General features: G+C 38.7%; 2 long non-coding RNA genes across 5 annotated transcripts in view; one reads left to right on the top strand and one right to left on the bottom strand.

Annotated features, from left to right (window-relative positions):
- LOC127544516 (uncharacterized) overlaps window positions 1-24,405 on the bottom strand; it is a 113,294-nt gene that overhangs the window by 37,334 nt on the left and 51,555 nt on the right. For 2 of the 4 annotated variants that reach the window (XR_007949461.1, XR_007949459.1), the window contains exons 2-3: window positions 4,006-4,145; window positions 895-1,112 (exon numbers count right to left, since the gene is read on the bottom strand). This is a non-coding gene — a long non-coding RNA (uncharacterized LOC127544516). Of the gene's footprint in view, window positions 1-894; window positions 1,113-4,005; window positions 4,146-4,904; window positions 5,117-24,405 lie in introns of those variants that run through there. The other 2 variants (XR_007949460.1, XR_007949462.1) reach the window with 2 other exon arrangements.
- On the top strand, window positions 1,134-4,012 carry LOC127544517 (uncharacterized). Its single transcript, XR_007949463.1, has 2 exons — window positions 1,134-2,163; window positions 2,946-4,012. It is a non-coding gene; the product is annotated as an uncharacterized LOC127544517 (long non-coding RNA).

Here is a 24,405-nt window from a genome sequence, read left to right as displayed (position 1 = left end):
AGGGGCGGGGGAAGTAAAAGGAAAGAGAATGGGGAGGGGGAGGAGGAGAAGGAAGGGAAAGGGGTGGGGAAGGAAGTGGCAATGGGAGAATAGAGAGAGGGAGGGGAGAAGAAAAGGCGGGGGAGGGGTGGGGGAAGTAGTAGGAAAGAGAATGGGGAGGGGAGGAGAAGGAAGGGAAAGGGGTGGGGAAGGAAGTGGCAATGGGAGAATAGAGAGGGGGAGGGGAGAAGAAAAGGCGGGGGAGGGGTGGGGGAAGTAGTAGGAAAGAGAATGGGGAGGGGAGGAGAAGGAAGGGAAAGGGGTGGGGAAGGAAGTGGCAATGGGAGAATAGAGAGGGGGAGGGGAGAAGAAAAGGCGGGGGAGGGGTGGGGGAAGTAGTAGGAAAGAGAATGGGGAGGGGAGGAGAAGGAAGGGAAAGGGGTGGGGAAGGAAGTGGCAATGGGAGAATAGAGAGGGGGAGGGGAGAAGAAAAGGCGGGGGAGGGGTGGGGGAAGTAGTAGGAAAGAGAATGGGGAGGGGAGGAGAAGGAAGGGAAAGGGGTGGGGAAGGAAGTGGCAATGGGAGAATAGAGAGGGGGAGGGGAGAAGAAGAAAGTGGGGGGAGTAAGAGGGAATGGAGAGGGAAAAGGGAAAAGAAGAAAGGATGGGGGGGGGGGAAGAGAAGGAAGGGAAGGCCCTATCTCCTCCATGCAGCCTTCCTTGATCTGCTCCTCTCTGACCCTACATGCAAATGCTTTCTCCTACCTCACATTTCTCCCAGACACTACAGGCTCTTCTTTGTCCCTGTCAAATTCTTTCTAATATCATATTACTTGGTCATATCATATTCCCACCCCAACCTGCCCCCACACCCCACACTCTTGGGTTGCATGCTTCTCCTGAACAAAAACTGTACCTGTTTATTTGTTTTTCGTCTCTGAATCCCTTTGAAATCCCTTATGGCCTTAGACCCACGAGGTTCTTCAAGTTGCGTTGAGCTGCCCTGATCTCCTTCAGGAACGACTGGAGAAATGAAGGCCCTGCTGACTGTCCTGCTTCTCGCCCTCTGTTTTCAGGAGAGCCTCAGCACATTTCCTACTCTGCAACCAGGTGAGAAATGGCAGCAAGGGAGAGCTAGGAGAATAGCAAAGAATTTCCTTACTTCAACTTTGACCGAAAATGTAGACCTGGATGGGCCTGTCCCTGTAATCTCTTATTCTACAGATGAGGAAACTGAGGCAGAAGGAAGTTCAGAGGCTTGCCCACGAAGCCATTCCTGACATCCTATGTTGGTCCCCTCAGATGTCAGATGGCATTTTATTTACTCCTCTCCAAGGCACTTAGCATGTAATCAGTCCCATCCACTAGTATTGTATGTGTTTGTGCAGTATCCACTTATTAGATTAAGCTCCTTGAAGGTAAGAACTGTACCTGAATCAAATAACTGTATCTCTCAGCACTAAGCAATAGGATCCTGCACATAGTAGGCACTTTATAAATGAATGAAAAAGCATTTATAAAATACTCACTATGTACTGCATACTATGCCAAGGGTTAGGGATGCAAAAAGAAAAAGAAAGACAGTCCCTCTTGTTAAGGAACTCACATCAACATTTAGCTCACTGCCCCGAATATATTAGGCATTCAATCCTTGACTTGATACTCTTAACTGGGTTACACTACATGTAAAGGAAACTTCAGCTACAGGGCAAATAGAAAGGCTCGAAAGTCTTAAGGCAAGGCCTGGGAATCCTGAGATTCCATCAGCAGGCCAGATGACAGCTCCAGGATAGTGGATAGTCAGCCCTGGGGATCTGCCGTTATTCTCCCCAGAAGAAATGGTCATTCAGACCATGGGAGCAGTCAAGAAGCACAATGGACTCCAGGGGAAGGAGATGGAGGAGGAAGAAAAAGAGAAAGAATATCTTCCCTGGTGGGACATGTTCCTGACACCGAACCCTCCTCAGTGAATATTAAATGAATGAATGAGTCAGTGGATGGATGGATAAAGAAATGAATAAATGAGAAATAAATAAAATCAGCAATTAACTGAGTTATGCATTGTCTTCTCTTGGGACAGTAAAACCGATTTTATGCTACGAGTGCTCACAGTCTGGAACCTTCAAATGTGATGACACCAAAGTGTGTAACAGCACTTCTGGCTTCTGCCATCTGCTCACCTACGGTGAGTTGCCATGGTTTTTTGTTTGTTTGTTTTATCATAACTCAGGCAGAACGTTCTCACCTGAGAGCAGTTCTGGAAGAAATGTGGGAATTTTCTGAGGTGAACCTGTTGAAAGTAAGGTCATGAAAGCAGCAAAAACCTGCTTTGGGAGAATTAGAGTTCTGGGGAGCCATCCTATTCTTCCCATATTCCCCAGATAAAGTTTGGCTGATGTTAACAATAGCTGCAGTTAAAGTTCTGTGTCATGAGGTAGCAATTAAGAAAGCACTGGGCCTTGACTCAGGAAGATGCAAGTTCAAATGTGACTTTCTCTTTGACCGATTTCTGTGTTACGTTTAAATGAATTGGTACGGTAACCATCTGGTGTGGTTACAGAACATGCTGACCTGCTTGTTTGGGTTTGGGCTGGGGGCAACAATTAGAATCCTATCAATAATACCTACCTTCCATGGTTATTGTGAGGATCAAATGAGATAGAAGCTGATTGAACTTGGTCCACAAAGGGCTAAAGTAAGAATTAACAGATAGAAGTAAAAGAAATTCAGAACAACCCAAATGGTCTAGTAAGGAATACCTATTTAGTATAAGGCTTGGCTCAAAATGAATAATGATATTATTTCAAATGGTGACTGCAGTCTGAGGGAGGAGTGGAAGTGGTATGTCTGCATTGGGTTGGGTTCTGGCCAATCTATTTCTAGATGCAAATACACAACTAGTGAATTTAAGAAAAAAGGTTTCTATGATTACCTAAATCTTTTTTTCTCTCTCCTCTCTTATTATAGAAGGACAAGATGACGAAACATATATTAAAAAATCCTGTGCAACTGACTGTGGGTTCCCTTCAGTGATCTTCACTGGTACAAAGAATTATTTTGCTTTGTGCTGTAGTTTCCAACTTTGCAATACTTTACAGTACTCCCGAGAGGTAATAGAAAATCATACCAACATCCCAATATCAGACTTCACAGCTAGTCTCTTCTGGGCTTGCTTCATGATTATACTGCAATTTATTGGCCTGGGAGATTGAAACTATCCCCTCCCACCTCCTGCCCCCAAAATTTGATCACATTCCTTCAGTAAGAATAGAATCTCTTTCCTGTCTGGCTTTGTAATTGGTCTCTCAAAATCCCATGGTTAAATATGGTGATATTTGATAAATATGGTAAAAATTATTGTATGGGAGGCTCTTCCTATAATTCAGCATTTCTTAATGGCTGGACTTTGGAAGTGATTCCTTGAGAAAACTTTTTAAAAAGGGGACTAGGTTCTCACCCAGCTTCAACAAAGACTGACACTATATGATACTGGGCAAAATCACCAGCCTTTAGCTCTTCCATCTGAGAAATAGGGAAAGCAGGGCCTTCTCATGCTTGGGGAACTTCTGGGACACTTCAAAATGAAATCAGAGAATCAATTCTGCTAAGATCTCATCCATTAGGAACATATTTTCTGGGAACTTTAGGTCACAGGCTAATCCTTTTGAGACCTTGAAGTTTAATAATAATCACAGACATTTTTCTAGTCCTTTCTTCGCAATAGCCTTGAAAGGGCAGAGAGTGCAATGTGCATAAATCCTGTTGTTTTTTTTGGTGGTGGTGGGGGGGGAAGAAACTGAGACTTAGAGGAATAAAATGACTTTCCAGAAAGCTGGAATTCCATCCTGGGTCCCTAACCATCAATTTCAATGTTTTGCCTCTATATCCCCTGCCAGTCAACCCATCCTTTGTAATGTGTTTATGTGTTTCATTTGTTGTTGTTTTTTTTATCTTCTTTGAACTTTTGTTTTCTGGGGAAAGTGCTGGTGAAAAGTCTTGGACAGACACTGATTAAATTTTTCTTTACCACTGTGTACTTCTTTCTTCCTCCACTTCTTCAGTGTGGTGGTCTAATCACATTGCACATCCCCTGGTAATTCTCTTTGTCTTCTCTTCCCCATGGGGCCTGTAAGGTTTGGTTGTTGTTTTTATTCTTCAAACAATCCCCTAAAATAAAATGGTTTGCTTTTCAATTAATCAATTAACACAGTTGTTTTTTTTAATCACTTACTATGTGCCAGGCTTTAGAAAAGGCAAGAGAAGTACAAGTACAAAGCCTAAATCTCTCTATTCTACTCTCCAAGTGCCTTCACTCTTTGGGGGAGATATTAAGCATATATATATATATATACAGAGTATATATATACTCTGTATATATAATACAGACATATTATTAATATGGACAAATTAGGACATAATAAATAAGGACAGCTAGGTTGCACAGATCCATAGAGGAGTGGAGTCAGGAAGTCTCAGCTTCCTTATTTTGAATCCTGTCTCAGACACTTCCTAGCTGAGTGACCCTGGGCAAGCCACTTACCCCTGAGTATCTCTGCCAAGAAAATTCTAAATAGTTCAAGAAGAGTTGGATATGATTAAAGCAACTAAACAACAATGGAATAAATGAAAATAGCTAAGGTACAAGGTGTTTGGGGAAGGAAGGTGCTAGCAGTTGGGGGAAAAAGGGAAGGTTTCTTGGAGAAGATGTGCTAAAGCTGCATCTTAAAGCAAGAAAGGAATTCCAAGCAGTGCAGGTAAGGAAGGGATGCTTTCAGGCATGGGAGAAGACCCGAGCAGAGGTGGGGGTTTTTAAAGGATTATTTCTTGCTGAATGGAATGGAGTAGTTGGGGGGGAACTTCATGAAGCTATCTCCTCTTCCCTCTCACAGGGAAACTTAGGTGATATAGTAGCAAGACCATTGTTACCTGATAAGATCAAGTAGTCTTTTACTATTTGGAGTTCCCTCTCATGCTTCAGTTTGTCAATGTCCCTCCTACAATATAGTGCCAAGATTAGAAATAATAATATCCTAGATAGAGTCTAACTAAAAAAAAGTAGAGGGAAATTTTCCTCCTTTCTTCCTTCCTTCTTTCCTTCCTTCCTTCCTTCCTTCCTTCCTTCCTTCCTTCCTTCCTTCCTTCCTTCCTTCCTTCCTTCCTTCCTTCCTTCCTTCCTCCCTCCCTCCCCTCTCTTTCTTTCTTCTTTCCTTCCTTCCTTTTCCCCTTCCTCCCTCTCCCCTCTCTCCTTTTCTTCCTCCCTCCCTTTCTTCCTCTTTCCCTCCCCTCTCTCTTTCTCTGCCTTTCTCTCTCTCTCTCTCTCTCTCTCTCTCTCTCTCTCTCTCTCTCTCTCTCTCTCTCTCTCTCTCTTTTTGTGGAATGCCTAAATCCATTTGAAGACTCATTTTTGCCTGGAGTCAGATAGGTGATATAGTAGTAAGAGCACTGGACCCGGAGTCAGGAAGAGCTTTATTCAAATCCATGCTCTGAGATTTCCTGTATATCCCTAAGCAAGGCACTTAACTTCTTGCCTCAATTTACTCAGCTGCAAGATGGGAATAGTAACATCTACCTCCTAGAGTTAATTGTGAGGATAAATGAGATACTATTTCTAAAGCATTCAGCACAGTGTCTGCCATATAATAATTATTTAATGCATATTTCCTTCTCTCTCCTTTCCATCCTACTTTCTTTCCTTTTTTCTTCCTTCCTTCCTCCCTCCTGTCTTATTTTCTTCCTTCTTTCTTTCCTTCCTACCTTATTTCTTCCTTCCTTCCTTCCTTCCTCCCTCTCGCCTTTCTTCCTTCTCTGCCTTCCTTTCTTCTTCCTTCCATACTTCTTCTTGGGAGGGAATAGATGAACAAAGGACCAAGCTCCCCTCTCCTCTGCACTCAAAGACTCAAGGTCTGGGGAATAATAGAAGAACAATTCCCTTACTTATAAACACTATCAGGTTGTATAATGAAAAAGAGATGGTGAGATTGCTCCAAACATAGTCCCTACCTCATTCCACTTTCCTTGGCCCAATATAACTCCTTGAATAACCAAATAAAGAAGCTGCCAAGGCCTTACTCAGAGAAAAAAACATTTGAAAACTTGAATCGTCTCAAGGACATGCCCGGTTATTTGTGGAAAACAATGACTTAGCTTGCTAAACCTTGGCTAGGTACAATGAACTTTGTTCATAGAACAGAGGCTGCTTTGTTACCTTGTTTAGAGCCCAGCTGCAATGTGTGTTGAGTGAAAATAGCCCTAAACTGGGAGTTAGGGGACCTGAGATCTGTTCTAGGTTCTGCTGTGTCATTGTGGAACAGTTATTTTATCTCTGAATCTCAGTTTCCCACAATTTCTTTTTTGCAATATGTTAACTTAGAAATGTGTTTTACATGACTTCCCACGTGCAATCAATATTACTGCTTTCCTTCTCAAGAGATGGGAGAGGGGTGGGAGAGATGAAAAGAACTCGGAACTTGAAATTTCAAAAAAATGAAAGTTAAATATTTTAGTGTAATTGGAAAATATTTAACAAAATAAATAATATATGTGTATATATATGTATATACCTATATACACATGTATATACATATATATGTACATATACATGCACATATATGTAAAGATCATACTGGTAATAAATGCCAAACTCCCAAATGCCAATGTTCTTTCAACTGTACAAGCTTATTTTCAGTGAAAATCTACTTAGTTCATTAATCAATCAATCAGTAAACTAGCCTTTATTAAGAACCATCTGTATTCCAATAATTATACTAGGTTCAGGGAACACAGACAGAAATGAAACAATCCCTGACATTGAAGCTTACATTCTATACATCTTGACACAAAAATTAAAATCAGAATAGAGGAGAAATTGTCAAGGACAGGCACAATAATGGAAAGCATTTAGAACTATATCCCACCCTCCAAAAAGAAATATCATTACAAGTTTAAGTTCAAGACCTTTGTCCCAAAGAATAAAAATCTGCATATACAAAAACATATTTCTAGTCATATTTTTTGTTGCAGCAATGCTGGTAAACAAAGTAGGTATCCATCAACTGGGAAATGGGAGGGGGGAGCAAATAATGGTATGTGAATGGGATGGAACATTTTTATACCATAAAAAAGTGATGAATATGGAAGATTGTTGTTGTGCCCACCATGAACCCATGGACCATCATACATGAGTCTCTTTTATGCTCCATTATCTCATAAAGTCTGTCCAACTTCATATTCATCATTTCCATGACATTATCCATCCTCTGCCATCCCCTTTTCTTTTTGCCTTTAGTCTTTCTCAGTATCTTTGCTAGTGAATTCAGTGTGGTTACCATGACTACAACTATGTAAATGGAAAGTACCACCATAATACAATCGAAACTGGATGCTATATGATAATTGTGAAAATATGTAGAGAAGAATTACACATATTTAGCATATATTGGATTACTTGCCATCTAGGGGACAGAAAGAAAAGGAGGAAAGAATTTGGAAGGTTTAACAAAGATGAAAACTAAAAATTATTTATGCACATATTTTGAAAATAAAAAAGCTTTAACAAAAAAATGATAAAAAAATAAACTGAATGCTGTGAAATTTTAATGATCAAGCTTGTCCCCAAAGAAAGGATATGAAAAAACAGTATCTTCTACTTTTTTGCAGAAGTGGAAGACTGTTTATGTGTATTTATGTATGTAATGTAATATAATGTTAACATTTTGGATATGTTGGTTAGTTTTCCTAAATTGTAGTTTTCTCTTTTTTTTATTCTTTTTAAGGGATGGCTCTCAGAGAAAGGGAACAGGAAAGGCTACACTGGGAAATGCAGAGAATTTAGGAACAAATATTTATTAAAATTTACTTAAGAAAAAGACAGAGGAAAAGATTTCATATGTACAAAAATATAGTAATACTTTTTGTCATAGCAAAAGACTAGAAACAATGTGAATATCCATTAGTTGGGGAATGCAGAACAAATTATATTACATGCAGTTAATCAGTCAATAAGTATTGATTAAGCACCTATTATGTGCCAGGAGGAAACTAGATAGCTCACTGGATAGAAGAATCAGGAAGATCTGAGTTCAAATCCAACCTCAGACATCTACTGGTTATGTGATCCTAAAGGTCACTTAACCCTGTTTGTCTTAATCCATTGGAGAAGGAAATGGCAAACTATTCCAGTTTCTTTGCCTCAAAAAATCCCGGATAAGGATTTCAGACCTGGACAGGACTGAAAAGCAATGAAACAATAACAATAACAATTACACGTTCCAGACATTAAATGGTGGGGATACAAAGAAAGGCAAAAGGAAGTTCCTATTCTCCATCAGCATGTGGTCTAATAGGAAGAGAGCATAAAGACAACTATCTACAAACAAGATGAAGGATAAATTGGAGATAATCAATAGAGATGGGGCACTAGCATTGAAGGGAGTGAGAGAAGCTTTTTTAGTGGATAAATTTTTAACTAAGACATAATGGAAGTCAGGGAAATCTGAGAGGTGGAGATGAGGAGGACCTGGAAGACAATCAGGGAAAATGCCCAGAAATGAGAAATGGAGAAACCGCAAGGAGCCCTACATCACCTGGATCACAGACAACATGGAGGATGCAGATGTGTTGGGGGAGGGAAATCTTACACTTGTAAGAATCCCAGCAAAGCAGGATGGCAATATATAAGAACACATTGTACTGTGAGAAATAATCAATAGGAACTTGAGAAGGCTTGTGGGAACTGACAGCAAAACAGTGGAACCTGGAGAGCAATTTATGCCCCAAGCCCAGCAACAAAAGTGCCCTTGAACCGTTTCTGCATTCTGATCACGACTTCCCCAGACTGCTGGGAAGCCGACCTCCTGCCTCCTGGCAGAGAAGGAAGCAATCAGAGGTGCAGAACTAGACAGACGCTCACAGATGCGTCCAACACGGGGATTTTTTTTTTTTTTTTTCTTGACTTAACTGATTTATTGTAATAGGATTTCTGAGGAGTGAATGACAAAGAAGGAAAAGACATTTAATTAAAAAAGTAAAAAGAAGCAAAAACAAGTTCAGAAGGGATACAAACAGCTATGTGATCCTGTGTAAGACATTTTAAAAAACACCTCTGTTTATTCTAGTTTTCTGATCTGTAAAATGGGGATAATAATGGACCTATCTCCTAGAGCTGTTGTGAAGATAAAATGAAATAAAAATTATAAAGCACTTGACACATAACAAGTACCATATAAATGTTTGGTATTATTATTATTATTATTATTATTATTGTCATATTACTATTAGCACAATTGTGTAGCTCTGAAAACTACATTTTTTATCTCATATTAGGACCTCTGATACAACAAAGTAAGAGTTCCCCAGATCTTCCCTGTTAAATTAAGCTCATAATGAAAAAGAAAATGTATATATGCACACATCTATACAAACACACATATGCTGTCTTTATCTCTCTCACAAACACACTAATATCTAAAATTTATAAAGCATTTTCTCTATGCCTGGTACAAGGCTTTACAAATATTACTTCATTTGATTCTCACTGTCCTGGGAGATAGCTATTATTATTGTCTTCATTTTATAGTTGGGGAAACTGAGGCAGGCAAATGATTTGCCTAGGATCATGCTGCTAGTAAGTGCTAGTAATATTTGAGCCAGTGCTTTATCCACTGCACCATTTAGCTGCCATATATACATTCATATGTGATGAGATGCCAGAATAGAACTTTATAATATATATGAAAATGTAAAAATATATATTTATAAATGTGTATGTGTGTATACACATATGCCCACAAAATTAATATAAGGTAATGAGGAACAGCACAAGCAGTTTGGTGGGAATAGATTGGAAAAACTCTCTTTTAGAAAGTGGTATTTAAAATGTATACATATATTGGATTTAATATATATTTTAACATATTTAACATGTATTGGACTACCTGCCATCTAGGAGAGGGGTTGGGGGGAAGGAGGAGAAAATTTGAAACATAAGGCTATGCAATTGTCAATGTTGAAAAATTACCCATTCATATGTTTTATAAATAAAAAGTTTTAATATATTTTTTAAAAAGAAAGTGCTATTTAAGTAAAGCTTGAAAGAATACTAGGGATTCTAAGAGGTGACAGAGCAGAGGGCATTCATTAGCAAGAATGAGAGCACAGCCTAAGCAAAAGCTTGAGGATGGAGATATCATTCTATGTGTGAGGAAGAGCATTGGTATTCCATGATTCTCCTAGCTTTGACATTCTGTTACTTTAATTTAGAAACCTTGCTCAGAAACAAGCAGAACTAGGAATACATTATACACAGCAAGAGCAAGATTGAATGATGATCAATTATGATAGACACTTCTTCTCTGTGGTTCAGTGATTCAAAGCAATCCCAATAAACTTTGGATGGAAAATGTCATTTGCATCCAGAGAGAGAACTATGGAGACTGAATATAAATCAACCCATGCTATGTTCATTTTTTTTTCTTCTGTTTTTTTTCCCTCCTAATTTTTCCCTTTTGTTCTGATTTTTCTCTCCCAACATGATTCCTAAGGAAATATGTAAAAAAAGAATGAGAATGTAATAACCAAAAAGAAATATTGTTTTTATATGTAACTAAAGAAAATAAAAATCAAAAATTAAAAAGAAGAAACCTTGCTCAGTATGTATTACTATATAGACCAAGGTTCAGCCTGGTAGCCTGAGAACAGATAATAAGAACTGTTGAATAATTTCCATATGTCAGTTAAGGGAGAACAAATAAACAGAATGATCCCTGTTACCTCCTGGCCATCAGAAAGGTGGAGGTGGGCACCAAGAAGGCACAGTAGTGTACAGCCTGGAAGGAGGAAAACCTGTATTCAAATTCAGCCTCAGACACTTAGCATCTATGAGACTCTGAACAAGTCATTTAGCTTTTGCTTGTTTCAATTTGTTCATCTGTAAATAATAGCACCTATTTTCCATGCTTGTTGTTGTGAGAACTAAATGAGATGGAAGTATTTAGCCTGGCACAGAGTGAGTGCTGGATAGATGCTTTTTCTTGTCCTTCAGCCATTTCAGTCACATCCAATGTGGGAGACACAATCCAATCTTCATGATCCCATTTGGAGTTTTCTTGGCTCTTTCCTTCTCCAGTTCATTTTACAGATGAGGAGACTGAGGCAAACAGGGTGAAGTGACTTGCCCAGGATCACACACCTACTAAGTGTCTACAGCCAGATTTAAACTCATCTTCCTGACTCCAGGGTGGTACCCTTATCTACTGTGCCATCATCCATTCATTTTTTCATTCATTATTAACCTCAGGGAGGATAACGGCAGCTGTTGTTGCTAGCAGCTTTAATGAGGGCACAGGCAGCTCCTTTCCAGGTCTGGAGCAGCTTCAAACTGTTGAGGATTGCAAAAACAGCCTGAAAGAACTGGGCTGATGTTCCTAAGGGGACCTTGAACTTTCAGCTTTGATGTAGCAAGAAAGACTTTTGTATTCAGAATCGGGGAATCTGGGTTTGAATCCCAGCTCTGAGACTTTTTTGCTATGTGTTCCTGGTCAAATCACCAAGACCCCATCTATAAAGTGGAAACAATAATATCTCCTTTTCTAATTCGTGGGCAAATCACTTCTGAAGTTCTCATTCCTTTCCAGGCTCCATTCTTTGCTCCCAAGACTTTCCTTTCTACCTTAGAACTTCATTCTTCCACTTTGACCTCCACACCCTGGAAGATCGCTCTGTCTCTGAGACCCCTTCTTCTGAATGCTCAGTTCCTTCCACAAACTCCATTTTAGAGGGATAAGTCGGGCCGGTTGGGTTGGTTCCCTCCTTCCCTTCTGGGATCTGCTCCTGACTAGTTAGAATCTTTCTCCATCATGTCTCAGCCCAAGTATCTTAATTTTTAAGCTTTTCTGTGTTATCTTTTCCCCATTATACTGTAAACTCCTTGAGGGCAGGACCCTGCATTGCATTAATATTCCCAAGGCTAAATATAATGTGGGATATATAAAAATACTTAATAAGTATTTGTTGTTTGTGAGATGATCAACAATGAATGACTTAGCTCTTCTCAGCAATACAATGATCCAAGACAGTTCCAAAGAACTCAGGATGAAAAATGCTATCTACCTCCAGAGAAAAAACTGATGGACTCTGAATGCAGATCAAAGCATACTGTTTTCATTTTTTTTGGTATTTTTTCTCTTTTGGTCTATTTCTTCTTTTACAACATGACTAATATGGAAATATGTTTTAAATCATTGCACATATAAAACCTATATCAAAGTGCTTACCATTTTAGGAAGAGGGGAAGAGAAAAAAATTTGGAATTCAAGATTTTTTAAATGAATTTTTAAAGTTGTCTTTACATGTAATTGAAAAGAATAAAGTACTATTAAAAATAAAGGAAAAATCCTAGAAAGAAAAATAAAATAAAATAAATGCTTGTTTTTTGATTGACTAGCTCTGGAAAGACAGAAGAGATTTCTAACAGAGATATCCAAAAGTTGGCTGAAGGTAGTGGGTTACTGGTAGGTCTTCAACCGGAGGCTGAACAAGCCCCTCCTAGGGGGCTGCAGAGTGGGACCAAATGAGCCCTCAGGCCTGGATGTGACTAGTCTGAAATCCTATGTCTTCCCTCCTCTGGGCCTCTCTTCCCCTCTGTAAAATGAGGTGGATGGGCTTCCTGAAGCCCCTTTCCTACTCTAAAGTTCCATGACTGATTCCCTTTTTTCCTAATGTTTAGCAGGAGTTTCATGTTGATTGTACCTAGCTCTTGGGCAATCTCAGAATTTATAAATCTCCACCAGGGGGCAATCAAAGAAGGGAGAGTTTTTGCTGCTGGAATAGACCCTTGGGGATGGTTTCCTTGTTTGATGGTGGGGTTGAGTGGGAATTGAACTATTAACTCTCTGTTCTTCCATGAACATTTGGACTCCAGAGAATTAGGCTTTTTCCTGCCTGAAAAGATGGAGGAATGATGGCAAGAAATTGAAGAAAAACAGGATTTAGCTCCTTGATATCCAAAACTAGAATAAGAGATACCAAGCCCTCCATCGCTGGAAGTCTTCAAGTAGATGGACACAAACCGTTCAGCCACTTGTCAGGGATGCTGTGCTATAGAGGAGAAGGCTGGGTAAATGACCCCTGAATGGCCATTCTAGTTCTAGTGCACATTCTGTTAGAAAGCATTTGCAATAGTTCAGACAGAAGGGGATGATGTTTGAGGAGGTAATTAAACAACTAAAAGACTGGGAAAATCACTTCCTTTTTCTGAGCCTAAAGCCAGGGCCCCTTGACTTATAGGATGATGGTGGGCATGAAGAATAAAAGGAGTGTCTTGCCCTCTAAGAACTGAATGCCATCTTTTCCTCTGCCTAGTTAGCATCCTCACGATCTCCCTCTCTCTGAGGTCTATTCCAACCACTTTTGAGGCTTTAGGTAGCTGGCCCACACCTCAGATTTCCTGTATAGGAAGGAGATGGAAAATATAATTAGCTTTTTTCTTGGATGCCCCAGGGGCCCGAGAGGCGCTAGGATCAGAGAAGAAAATCTACCAGTTTAGCTGCCTCCTCTGAGGGGGTGGACCAGCGTGTAATGCCCATTTATACAGTCCTTTTGATCTTAGACTTATAAAAATTATTTCCCATTCAAGGAATGTCTTTCCTTCAAGGATCATGGGTGTGTTCAGCAGACTTTATATTACCCAGTGGCTATTAATCTTCACCTTCACTGAGATTCTGGTTATATCAGAAAATCACCATTGTAATAGCTCACATTTCTATTTTGCTCTAGAGATTTGCAAAGTATTTTCTTCACACCTACCTTATAAGAAAGGCAGTGGGAGTCTTGTTGTGTCCATTTTGCAGAAAAAAAAAAACCAAGGCTTGAAAAAAATAGATGTATGGAAGGAGACTGATTTGAGTTAAATATCTAGGGCTCAAATCCAGGGACCAGGTCTTCCTTACTCTCTGTGTGATCATATCCCTTAGCCTCCTGAGGACTACGTTTTCTCAGCTGTGAAAATGAAGGGATTACACCAGATGGTCTCTAAGCTCCATTGAATGCTCCATTTATTATCCTATGAGCCATGTTAACTTGCCTACAGTCATAAGCTGGTGTCAGAGCTAGATTTTCAGACTTCAATCCCAGATAAATAATGTGATATAATGTGAAACCTACCATCAAAATTCAATTTGACAAGCATTTTACAAAGTACCTACTGTGTGCTGGGCAGTAGATCAAAGTACTACTCGAAGTGGTAGATCAAAGATCTTGGATTTGGGGCTGGAAGCCAGGTTCTCTGGCTACAACTAATTAATCAATTAACATTTGTTAACCACCTACTATAAACCAGGAACTGTGCTAAACTCTGAGGATACAAACAGATGCAAAAGGCAATCGCTCCCCTCAAGGAGTTCACCATCTAATAGGGGACACAACAAACAAACAAACAAACAAAAAAAACATGAACCATTCAGATTCAGGATAGTAGGAAATAATGAACAACAGAATTAAGAGGGAGATTTAAAGAAGAGGAAGAATGTTGCAGACATGGAGACAATCCATAAAAATATCAGGGGATGCTCCTGGAACAACATACATAAAACAAAACAATTTTTTATAAAGTCCTTACTCCCAGGAAGCTTACATTTTCCTGGAAGGGAGGGATCAGAAATATATAAATTGTTCTTGTTCAGTTGTTTTCAGTAGTGATTGACTCTTCAAGACCCCATTTGGGGTTTTCCTGGCAGATTGACCGGAGTGGTTGGTCATTTCTTTCTCCAGCTCATTTGGGGAGCTGGTGAGGAAACTGAGTCAGACAGGAGTTAAGTGACTTGCTGGGTTACACAGCTAGTGTCTGGGGCCTTCCTGACTCCAGGATCAGTGCTCTACCTACTGCACCACCTAATTGACCCAAATATACATAATTATTTAAAATAATTATGAAGAGATTTCAGGGGCTATCAACAACGGGGGGGGGGGGAATCAGGGATGTTACTTTTTTTTTTTTTTTTTAAGAAATGACACTTTAGCTGACTGAAGGGAAGGAAGTGAGGAATCTGAGAGTCAGATGTGAGCAGGGAAGATGTTTCGGGCAGAGGGAACAACCGATTGTACACAGGCAAGGAGGCGGGAGATGGCAAACAGATCAGACCACCCATTCTTAGAATAATAACAAATAATTAGAGTAACAGCTAATATTTACATAGCAAGCTAAGGCTTGCAAAGCACTCAACATATATTATCTCCTTTGACTCTCAGAGCTAGCAAGGACTTGACATTCTAGATTCTAAGGCCCATTCTGGCTCTGAAGCCTTGTTCTACGTGTAAAGGTTCGGCCCATCTCTGACACTCTGTTCTATGTCATGTCTCTTCCAGTTCTGGTATTCTATACTGTATGTTATCAAGTAATTGTGATTCTGGGCTCCCACGTTCAATGTGTGAAAGCCCTTTCCAGCTCTGATTCTTTATGTTCCAAGGTCCCCTTCCAGTGCTAACGTTCTAGGTTCCGAGGTCCCTCCCAGCTCTGATGTTCTGTGTTCTCATGTTCCCCAGGGGAGCAAACCGTTCCAGAATCTCTCCCAAGAAAAGCGCCGAGGGGGTCCCGAAGAGCAGGACACGGCCCTCTGATATTCAGTGTTCTCTGTTTTAAGCTCTCCTTCAGCTTTGGAGTCCTGTCTTAGCTGCTCCAGTTCCGAAAATTATCAGCAACTTTGCCAATCCTCCCCAGCCAGGGCTATCTTCCCCCAGATTCTGGCTACCGTCAGGCACGCAGATCATTCCACTGATAGCAGAGAAAGAAAAATAAATAAACAAGGGTGTCTCCTAGTTTCATCTTGGCTCTGGTTAACCAAAACTGTCTACCTGGCTTGTTTCCAGTCCTGCGCCAGTCCCGTGTTCTGTCCTGAAGTGTCAGAGACAATGGGCAGAGGGGAGGGGACCCGGCCCCCATCCCTGGGACCCATCCCTCATATGGGCTAGCCTGGGCAGAGGCCCAGGTATGGACCCCGTCCGGCCTGGATGTCATCACCCCAAACAGTGATTTAGTCTAATTGCCCCAGCCCCAGTGCGAGGAGCACATAGAAAACAATACAGGGTGGTGGGAGTCCGAGGGCTTGGCTGGGTGGGTTGGCAGAAGGATTTCAAGGAAATAATGAGAGGGGTAGTGCCAGCCCTGAGGGCCCAGGTGAAGGGGACTCTGGGGGCCGCCCAAATAGGAGTAACTAAATCGATGAATTGGAAGGGACCTCAAGGGATCATCTCACAAGGCAGAAAACCCTTTTATTGCCTCCTCATTCATTCAACTCCTGCTAGAGTTCTTCATCTTGGCCATTTTTGGTCAGTGTTTAATAGGAGACAATCATATTAAACATATTACTAAATCAGTCATATTGTGAAAGAAAAATCAGAACAAAAGGGAAAAACCACGAGAAAGAAAAAAAGTTAAAATCGTGTACTTCAATCTTTATTCAGACTCTATAGTTGTTTTTCCGTATGTGGCTAGCATTTTCCATTATGATTCTTATATAATTGTCTTTGATCATTGTGTTGCTGAGAAGAGCAAATTCTGTCAAAAACAATCATCTACACGATGTTGCTGTTACTGTGTATAATGGTCTCTTATTTCTGCTCACTTCACTCAGCATCAGTTCATCTAAGTTGTTCTAGGTTTTTCTGAAATCTTAACCTGGGATCCATGAACTTAAATTTTTTTAATGTTTCTTCTGTTGTGCTATGTACACTATGTAATTAAAAACATTAGGATCCATAAACTTCACTAGATTGCCAAAAAGAATCATGATAACTACCTCCCCCACCAAAAAACAATAAGAAACTTTAATCCCAAGAGACGCTACAGCCTACTTTCTGGCTCAGAATCCCTGAACAAAATGGAAATCATGGAGGGTACCAATCCCTAGCACAGGCAGACTTGGGGACTTCCTCCATAGGAGGAATAGATGAATATTATTTAAAGCTCCACCTATTCCCAAATGATTCCCCTGAAAGCCTAAAGTGTCTCCCATTGGGATCATAGCTTAGTAATCAATTCAATAATACCTTAACAAACATTGGGGAAGATGCCTGATGCGTTCAAGTCTCTCATGTATAGTGATGAGTAAGGAAGGGTGGGAAGAAGGTCCAATTAGTAGAAAGAGAGATATACAATTAACTAACTATAAATTAAAAAAAAAAAACTTAAACCCAAAGGAGTGAATAACTTTAGTTGCTTTAAGGTTTCAATGATAAAAAACAATAACATATTTTGCGTTGGGAAAGAGATAGAAGGAGGGAGGGTCTCTGGAAGAGATGGTCTCTTTGAGATCAGGTGCTATTTTGTATTAGTCTTGAAATTCTGAGCACCTTCCACAATTTCTCATAGTAGAGGGAGCTTAATAAATGCTTTGAGCTGAACTGATAAGAGGAGAAAGAGAGAGAAAGAGAAAGCGTGCGCGCGTGAGGGAGAGAGAGAGAGAGAGAGAGAGAGAGAGAGAGAGAGAGAGAGAGAGAGAACTAACAAGGTGGAACCTGATCCAGGTATTGAAGGAAAAATATAGATAGATAGATAGATAGATAAGAAATTATTATTATATGTATTTATATAGATTAGATAGATATGTATTTTATATATATATATATTTATCTATCTATTCTATCTGTCTACATAAAAGGTAAAAAAGAAGAGGAAGCCTATGCTTTGCACAAAGAATGATTTTACAAATGCTTGGAGATAGGATACGGAATGTTTCATTCGAGGAACAACTACAAATCTAATTTGAGTGGAGTGCTGAATACCTGAAGGACAAATGTGAGATAATTTTGGGAAAATAGATAGGAATCAGAGTGTGGGGAGTCTTACATATTAGGCTAAGGAGTTTGTTAAGTTGTCCTAGAAGCAATTGTGAGCTAACCAAGGTCTTTGAATAAGGAGGTGATAAAGGCAGATATATGTTTTATGAAGATGATTTTGGCAGTTAGAAATGTGGAGGAAATAAAGGCAAGAAAATTCATTAGGAAATCATTAGAAAAATCCAGAAAAGTGGTAGTAAGAAACTAAATTATTGTTTGGATTATGTAAGTGGTGAGAAGGGAATATTACAAGAGACATGGAGGCAGAATATACCGAATATGATGACTAATTTGATATGGGACTTTGAAAAATGAAGGATCTAATTAATCAATAAACATTTTTAAGTGTCTACATACTTGTCACTGTGCTAAGCCCTGGGGATACAAAAAGAAGCAAAAGACAGTCCCTGCCCTCAAAAAACTTATAATCTAATGTGAGAGACAACATACAAACAAATATACACAAAATAAACTATATATAGGATAAATTGGGAATAACCAAGAAAAGGAAGAGAGATTGGGAAAAGATTCAAGTGAAAGATGAGATTTTACTTGTTGATAGAATATCTAGGAGGCATTGGATTAAAGAATACAAACTAGAAAATGGGCAGTAGGATGTGAGAAACCTGAAAGATAAGGGAGGGCTTGGTTATGAAGAGTTTTGAATGTCAAACAAAATCTTTTATATTTGATCCCAGAGGCAATAGGAAACACAGGAGTTTATGAGTGGAGGGGAAGGGTGAGGGTGACATGGATCTGTGTTTAAGAAAATCACTTTGGTAATCCAACATGGATTGGAGTAGGGAGAGACAGACAAGAGGAAGGCAGATCTACCAACTGATCTTAACAGAAAATGGGGATGTCCGTATTGAAGGGTACACTTGTGCTTAAATTCCATGTTACCATGATGATTTGGGGGTATAAAAGAGAGCTTTGTTCACTGGAAGAAATCCCCAGGACTGCTCCTAACATGTAGGAACCTACAGTGTTATGACATCTGCAAGGTGAACTCTGACTCAGCAGGAGCACTTTTAGCATATCTTATTGGCTATGTCAATAGGTAGAGAGACAGGAAACTATATCTAGACCCAAATGAGAGGACAAATAAAGACTGTGAGAAACAGGCTGTGTCTCATGAGTGGGGATAGTGGAGATGGCCAAGATGTGGAAGGACGTAGAAATGACTTGAGCCTCCATTTCTGGAGAGGCAAATAAATGCTCCCTGACACTGTGTGGTGATGAAAAGGAAATGATTACACAGGAACTGTTTCTGACACTGATTTTTCTCAGCTGGGTAATGAATTTGAACTCATCTGTCTTTTTCTTACCATGCTGAAGATCCACAGAGACTAATTAGGACCCCAAATTGCTCATTTTGATCAGGTCCAATTACTTACACTTTTTTCATCCTTTTTTATGTAAATGTTTCTTCTCTGGTTCCACATTTTATCTGGTCTGACAGGCAGAGGCATTGGGTGGGGGCTCAGTGCTGTAGATTTAAAAAGACACTGAACCCCACCAAAGCACACCAACTGGAAAGTGCTAATAATAGCTAACATTTATATAACACTTTAAAGTGTGCAGAACACATTACCCATAATTGCATTTGTTCCTTTCATCAACTTTGGTATATGCTATTATTTCCATTTTACAAGTGAGGAAACTGATTGAGAGAAGTCCTGATTTGCCTAGAACTAAGTTTTAGGTATTCCTGACTCTAATTCCAGTGTTCTCTTCAGCAGAACTCCTAGCTTCCTTTATTCAGTATCTAAAAAGGGTCAGGTTAAGAGGGGAAGGTGATGAATTTGATTCTTCGTATGTTGACTTTATGGTGTCAAAAGGATAGCTAGATAGAAGTGGGTAGGATATTGTTGAGAACAAAGTGAGATTAAAGGTAGATATGAATTTTGGGGAGTTGTCTACATAGGGGTGATAGCAGAGTTTTGGGGGAGCAAAGAGATCAACAAAGCAGTGAGAGAGGAGAGAGAAGACCAGAGACTTGGGAGACAACCATCCTTAGAAGGCAGGAGGTGGATTACCAAGAAAGCAGACTTGAAAATGCATACGGACGTGTGGAAGGAGAAACAGAAGGGAAAGCTGTCCACAAAGTAGAAAAAGTAAAAAATAGAAACTAGGAGAGCTGTCAGCAGTTTCAAAAGTTACAGAAAAGTCAAGTAGCATTAGGATAGAAAAATGTACTAAGAATTAATCACTTAAGACACCATCAATAAAGTCTGAAAGAAAAATTCCAGTTAAGTGCTGGGGTCAAAAGCTAGATTGTAAACTAAATTACTTTCTCATTCTAAAGATGAGAAAGTGGGGAGACAAATGAAGGTGACAAGTGTCAACAGTTTTGGGGGGGAGTTTGCCTATAAAGGGAAGGCAATCCCTGGAGGGGATGATTGACTTGATTGAAGATTTCCTAAGTATGGGGCAGACCTAGACATGTTTTTAAGCATCATAGAAGGATAATAAACAAGGAATTATGAAAAATAATAGAATTTCAGACTCTGGGACTTGGAAGGGATCTCAGTGGCCATTTAGTCCGATGCACACTCAAAAAGCATACTTCACTAGAAAAGACAAAAGTTCATCCAGCCTCTCCTTGAGGAGAGAAAATCTCCCACCTCTCAATACAGGTTTTGGGATGAGGAAGAGAAAGCATGCATTTTAAAGAAAAAAAGGGAGATGGGATTCATGGCATGAGCTGAGGGCTCGCCCTTGGCCAGGAGAAGGACCATCTCTTCCTCAGAAACTAGAAGGAAAGAGGAAACAAGAGATGAAGATCTAAAGGGATTTTAAGTTGTGGAAAATTATTGACCTCCATTTTCTCAGCAAAGTAGGAGGTAAGGTCATCTGATAGATAAAGCAAGCAAGTTCTCAGAATCTTTTTTCTGTTTTCCTCCTTCAGCATATTTTGCAAATGAATTGCATCATTACCCTTGGCTACCATCACTTTGAGTCTGGCAGGAAGATCAAACATTTACTGGCTGAGGCATTCTCTGGCCTTATTCAACCTCTCTAATGTTTTACTTCAGTTAAACTTCCCTAAGAAATAGAAATGATGTGAATTGGTCTCAATTTTATCTGATCAGAATGATCTGAAGTCACGACTTTACTATTTTCTACTTTCCCTAAGAGACAACAATTTATTTCCTCAGCTCATCTGGAGCAATTTTAATTTCATGCAGCGTGTTCCCATCCTTATTGATTCTTCAGCTTTGGTGTTGGTTTTTGTCTTTCATATAACCAGTCAATGATCCGACAGAAAAGCAAACAACCAGTTAGTTAATTCTGAAATCATTCCTATGTCATTCTGTAATCATTTCCTTTCTATTTTACAGATAGAGTCAATTTCATTCTTTGTGTGTATGATATATTTCAGTGTTGCAGAAATAGCAATAATATATTCGATAAAGAACTGGACTTGGAATTAAAGACCTCAATTCAAGCCCTGTATTCTGGGAGTATGATTCTAATCAAGTCATCTAACTTTGCTGTGCTACATATAATCTGTATTGGTAGAGGGAATTATTTACTGTGATTTCCTCATGTCAATGAAATAATTTATTGAGTTAAAGAAAAGGAAAAAAATTAAAATTCAGTTCTTATCATTTCCGATGCTTTCTGATTTTCTAAAGAAAGTTTGCAAAGAAACATTCATGATGTGTAGGTTTTGGAGTTGCTTTCAAAAAATAAAATGGCAAGATGATATCCATGCAAAAAAATAAATTAAATATGTTTTTAAAAAGGTAATTTGTTTTTAAATTTTAAAGTCATTTACCAAGTAAGGTCAAAATAGATAGATACATGACCCAGATATAAAAAGAGATTTAACAAAAGAAAAATTAAAAGGACATGGAGCATATTATCAGACTTATGGATAAGTGAACAATTTATGGGTAAACAAAAGATAGAGAATAAAATTACATGTAAAATGGATAATTTTGATTACATTAAATTAAAAAGGGTTTGCACAAATGTAGCCAAGATGAGAAAGAAAACAGAGAAGTGGGGAGAAATTTATAGCCAAGTTCTTCAAATAATGTCTTTATTATCTCCAAATAAATGTCATATCTCAAATACATAAAGAACTTTGTCAAATTTATTAGAATATCAGTCAATTCCCAATAGATAAATGGTCAAAAGTTATGAATGAATAGTTTTCTAATAAAGGAATAAAAATAATTTCTAGTCATATGAAAAAATGCTCCAAATCATTTTTCATCAGAGAAATATAAATTAAAATAACCTTGAGCTATCTGGTAAGTATAACTACCAGATTGGCTAAAACAATTGAAAGAGAAAGTGACAAATGTTGGAGGGAATGTGAAAAAATTGGGGCACTAATTTATTGCTGGTGGAATTGTGACCTCATCCAACCATTCTAGAGAGCAATTTGATTAGTAAACTGTCTATATCCTTTAGCCCAGAAATATTTGTTCATTTCCAAAGATGACTAGGGAAAAAGAAAGAGAACTAAAATGTTCTAATGTTTATAGCAGCACTCTTTGTGATAGCAAAGAAATAGAAATTGCAGAAATGACCATCAATTTGGAAATGATTGAACAAGCTATGATATGTGATTGTGATAGAATCCTTCTGCACTACAACAACTGATGAGCTCATGGATCTTAGGAAAAACATGGAAAGACTTGCCCAAAATAATGAAGAGTGAAATGATCAGAACCAAGAGAATATTATTACAGTGATAGCAGTGTTGTTTTAAGAATAATTTGGTAGCAATAAAAATGGACAATAAAGGACATATGAAGAAAGATACTATTTGCATCCAGAGAAAGAAATGACAAATAGAAGTATGTATATAATAATTTTACATATATGTATATATATATATACATATTTGTGTCTAATGGTAGCCTTCTCCAGGGGGAGGAGGAGACAGGGAAAAATAACATATATGATAATTTTATCATATATTTTAAAAGGAATAACAAGATGTACATAAAAGATTTGCAGTTTTATGTGCAATCATCGTTTTACTATTATACTATGTTAAGGAAATGCTTATTTTATTCCATAAATTAAAAATAAAACAATTTTTTAAAAAAAAGATTACATCTACCACTGTTTATTCTTATGTTAAATTTCTTGGTTTCATGAAATCTTTATGATAATGGTTTCCACATTCAATATTAACATTCTTTCCAGTAACTTTGATAACAAAGTTCCTAAGAGGAAAAAATATGAAAAAGCAAAAGGTAAATTTCCACAGATGATTTCTGTAACTGACCACATCTTGAGTCTTCCAAGTGACCAACAGGTATAGAGAAGATGAGATCCATGGTATCTATTATTTATTGATTCCCCCAACTCCCCCCCCAAAAAAAAGTAAAAAAAAGACAAAACAAAATGCATCCTTGAATGGTGTCTCTGAAATATTCAATAAAATTATATGTCTATTTGGCAAAATCAACCCAGAGAAATCTTTTTTCCCCAATAATATACAGAATATTATAATAAATGAAAAATGGGAAAATATATTCAACAAAAGTTTTGAATAGGATCATGGAAAATATCCTATGTTGAGACTGTTTCATCTAAAGCTGACATCTCCCTCAGCTATGAGTAAGACCATTCCTTTAGACCCTCTCTTGCACTCTATCTCTCCCTTCTCTGCTCCCTCACTTTAATGCTCAAGGGCATCGGGGATTTGGCTTGGAAATAAGTAGTGTCAGGAAGGGACAAAAGCTGCATCTGCAGCAGTGGGCTGACCCAGCCAAAGCTGCAAATATGGAAATTAATGGCGCATATTGTTGGCGCAGGCTCCTGGTCAGGACTGCCTGCTGAGTCTGCTCATATAGCTCTGCAGTGGGCTGAGGCAATCAGAAGTTATTTTCAACTAGATGGTCAAGACAAAGGAAAATATCAGCCCTCTTGAACCCCATTTTAATTATATTACATTTGTAAAGTGCTTTGTAAATCTCAGAACACTATATCTATGTCTACATATTTGGACATAGATATATGAATGTATATATAAATATAATATTACATATATGTGTATATATAGTAGCTCTTGTCCTGAATAAATAGAAAAATGGAAGGCTTATCTTTACTTTCTAATTATTTATTTTCTATCTTAGTTGTGATAAATCTTTATTTATTTATTTGCTGAGGCAATTGCCCAGGGTCACACAGCTAGGAAGTGTTAAGTGTTTGAAACCAGATTTTAACTCAGCTCCTCCTGACTTGAGGGCTGGTGCTCTATCCACTGCACCAACTAGCTGCCCAATTGTGAGAAATCTTAACTAATTGCCAATAGATATGTACCTCACTTTGTGTATCTAATGTCATGGATGCTGCTTTGCCAGCAAATTTGCCATGGCTTCCCCTTCCCCAACCTTCACTGAAAAGATTGAGGCTAATTGCTGTGAGCTTTCTCTTTTCCTTTCTTACTCATCTTCTATCACTCTGGTGTCTTTTGCCATTATCTTCTCCTCCAACTCTTCTAACATGAAAAGGTGAACTTATTCCTGACCAAGACCAATTCTTTTATCCGTACAAGCAAGCAATCCATTTCCATTTTGTTTCCTCCAATTATTTACCCCTTCTATCATCTTCATTTTATCACTTATGA

This window comes from Antechinus flavipes, chromosome 1, assembly GCF_016432865.1.
Source record: "Antechinus flavipes isolate AdamAnt ecotype Samford, QLD, Australia chromosome 1, AdamAnt_v2, whole genome shotgun sequence".
Lineage (NCBI taxonomy): Eukaryota > Metazoa > Chordata > Mammalia > Dasyuromorphia > Dasyuridae > Antechinus > Antechinus flavipes.
This window is presented reverse-complemented; position numbering and strand designations above follow the sequence as displayed.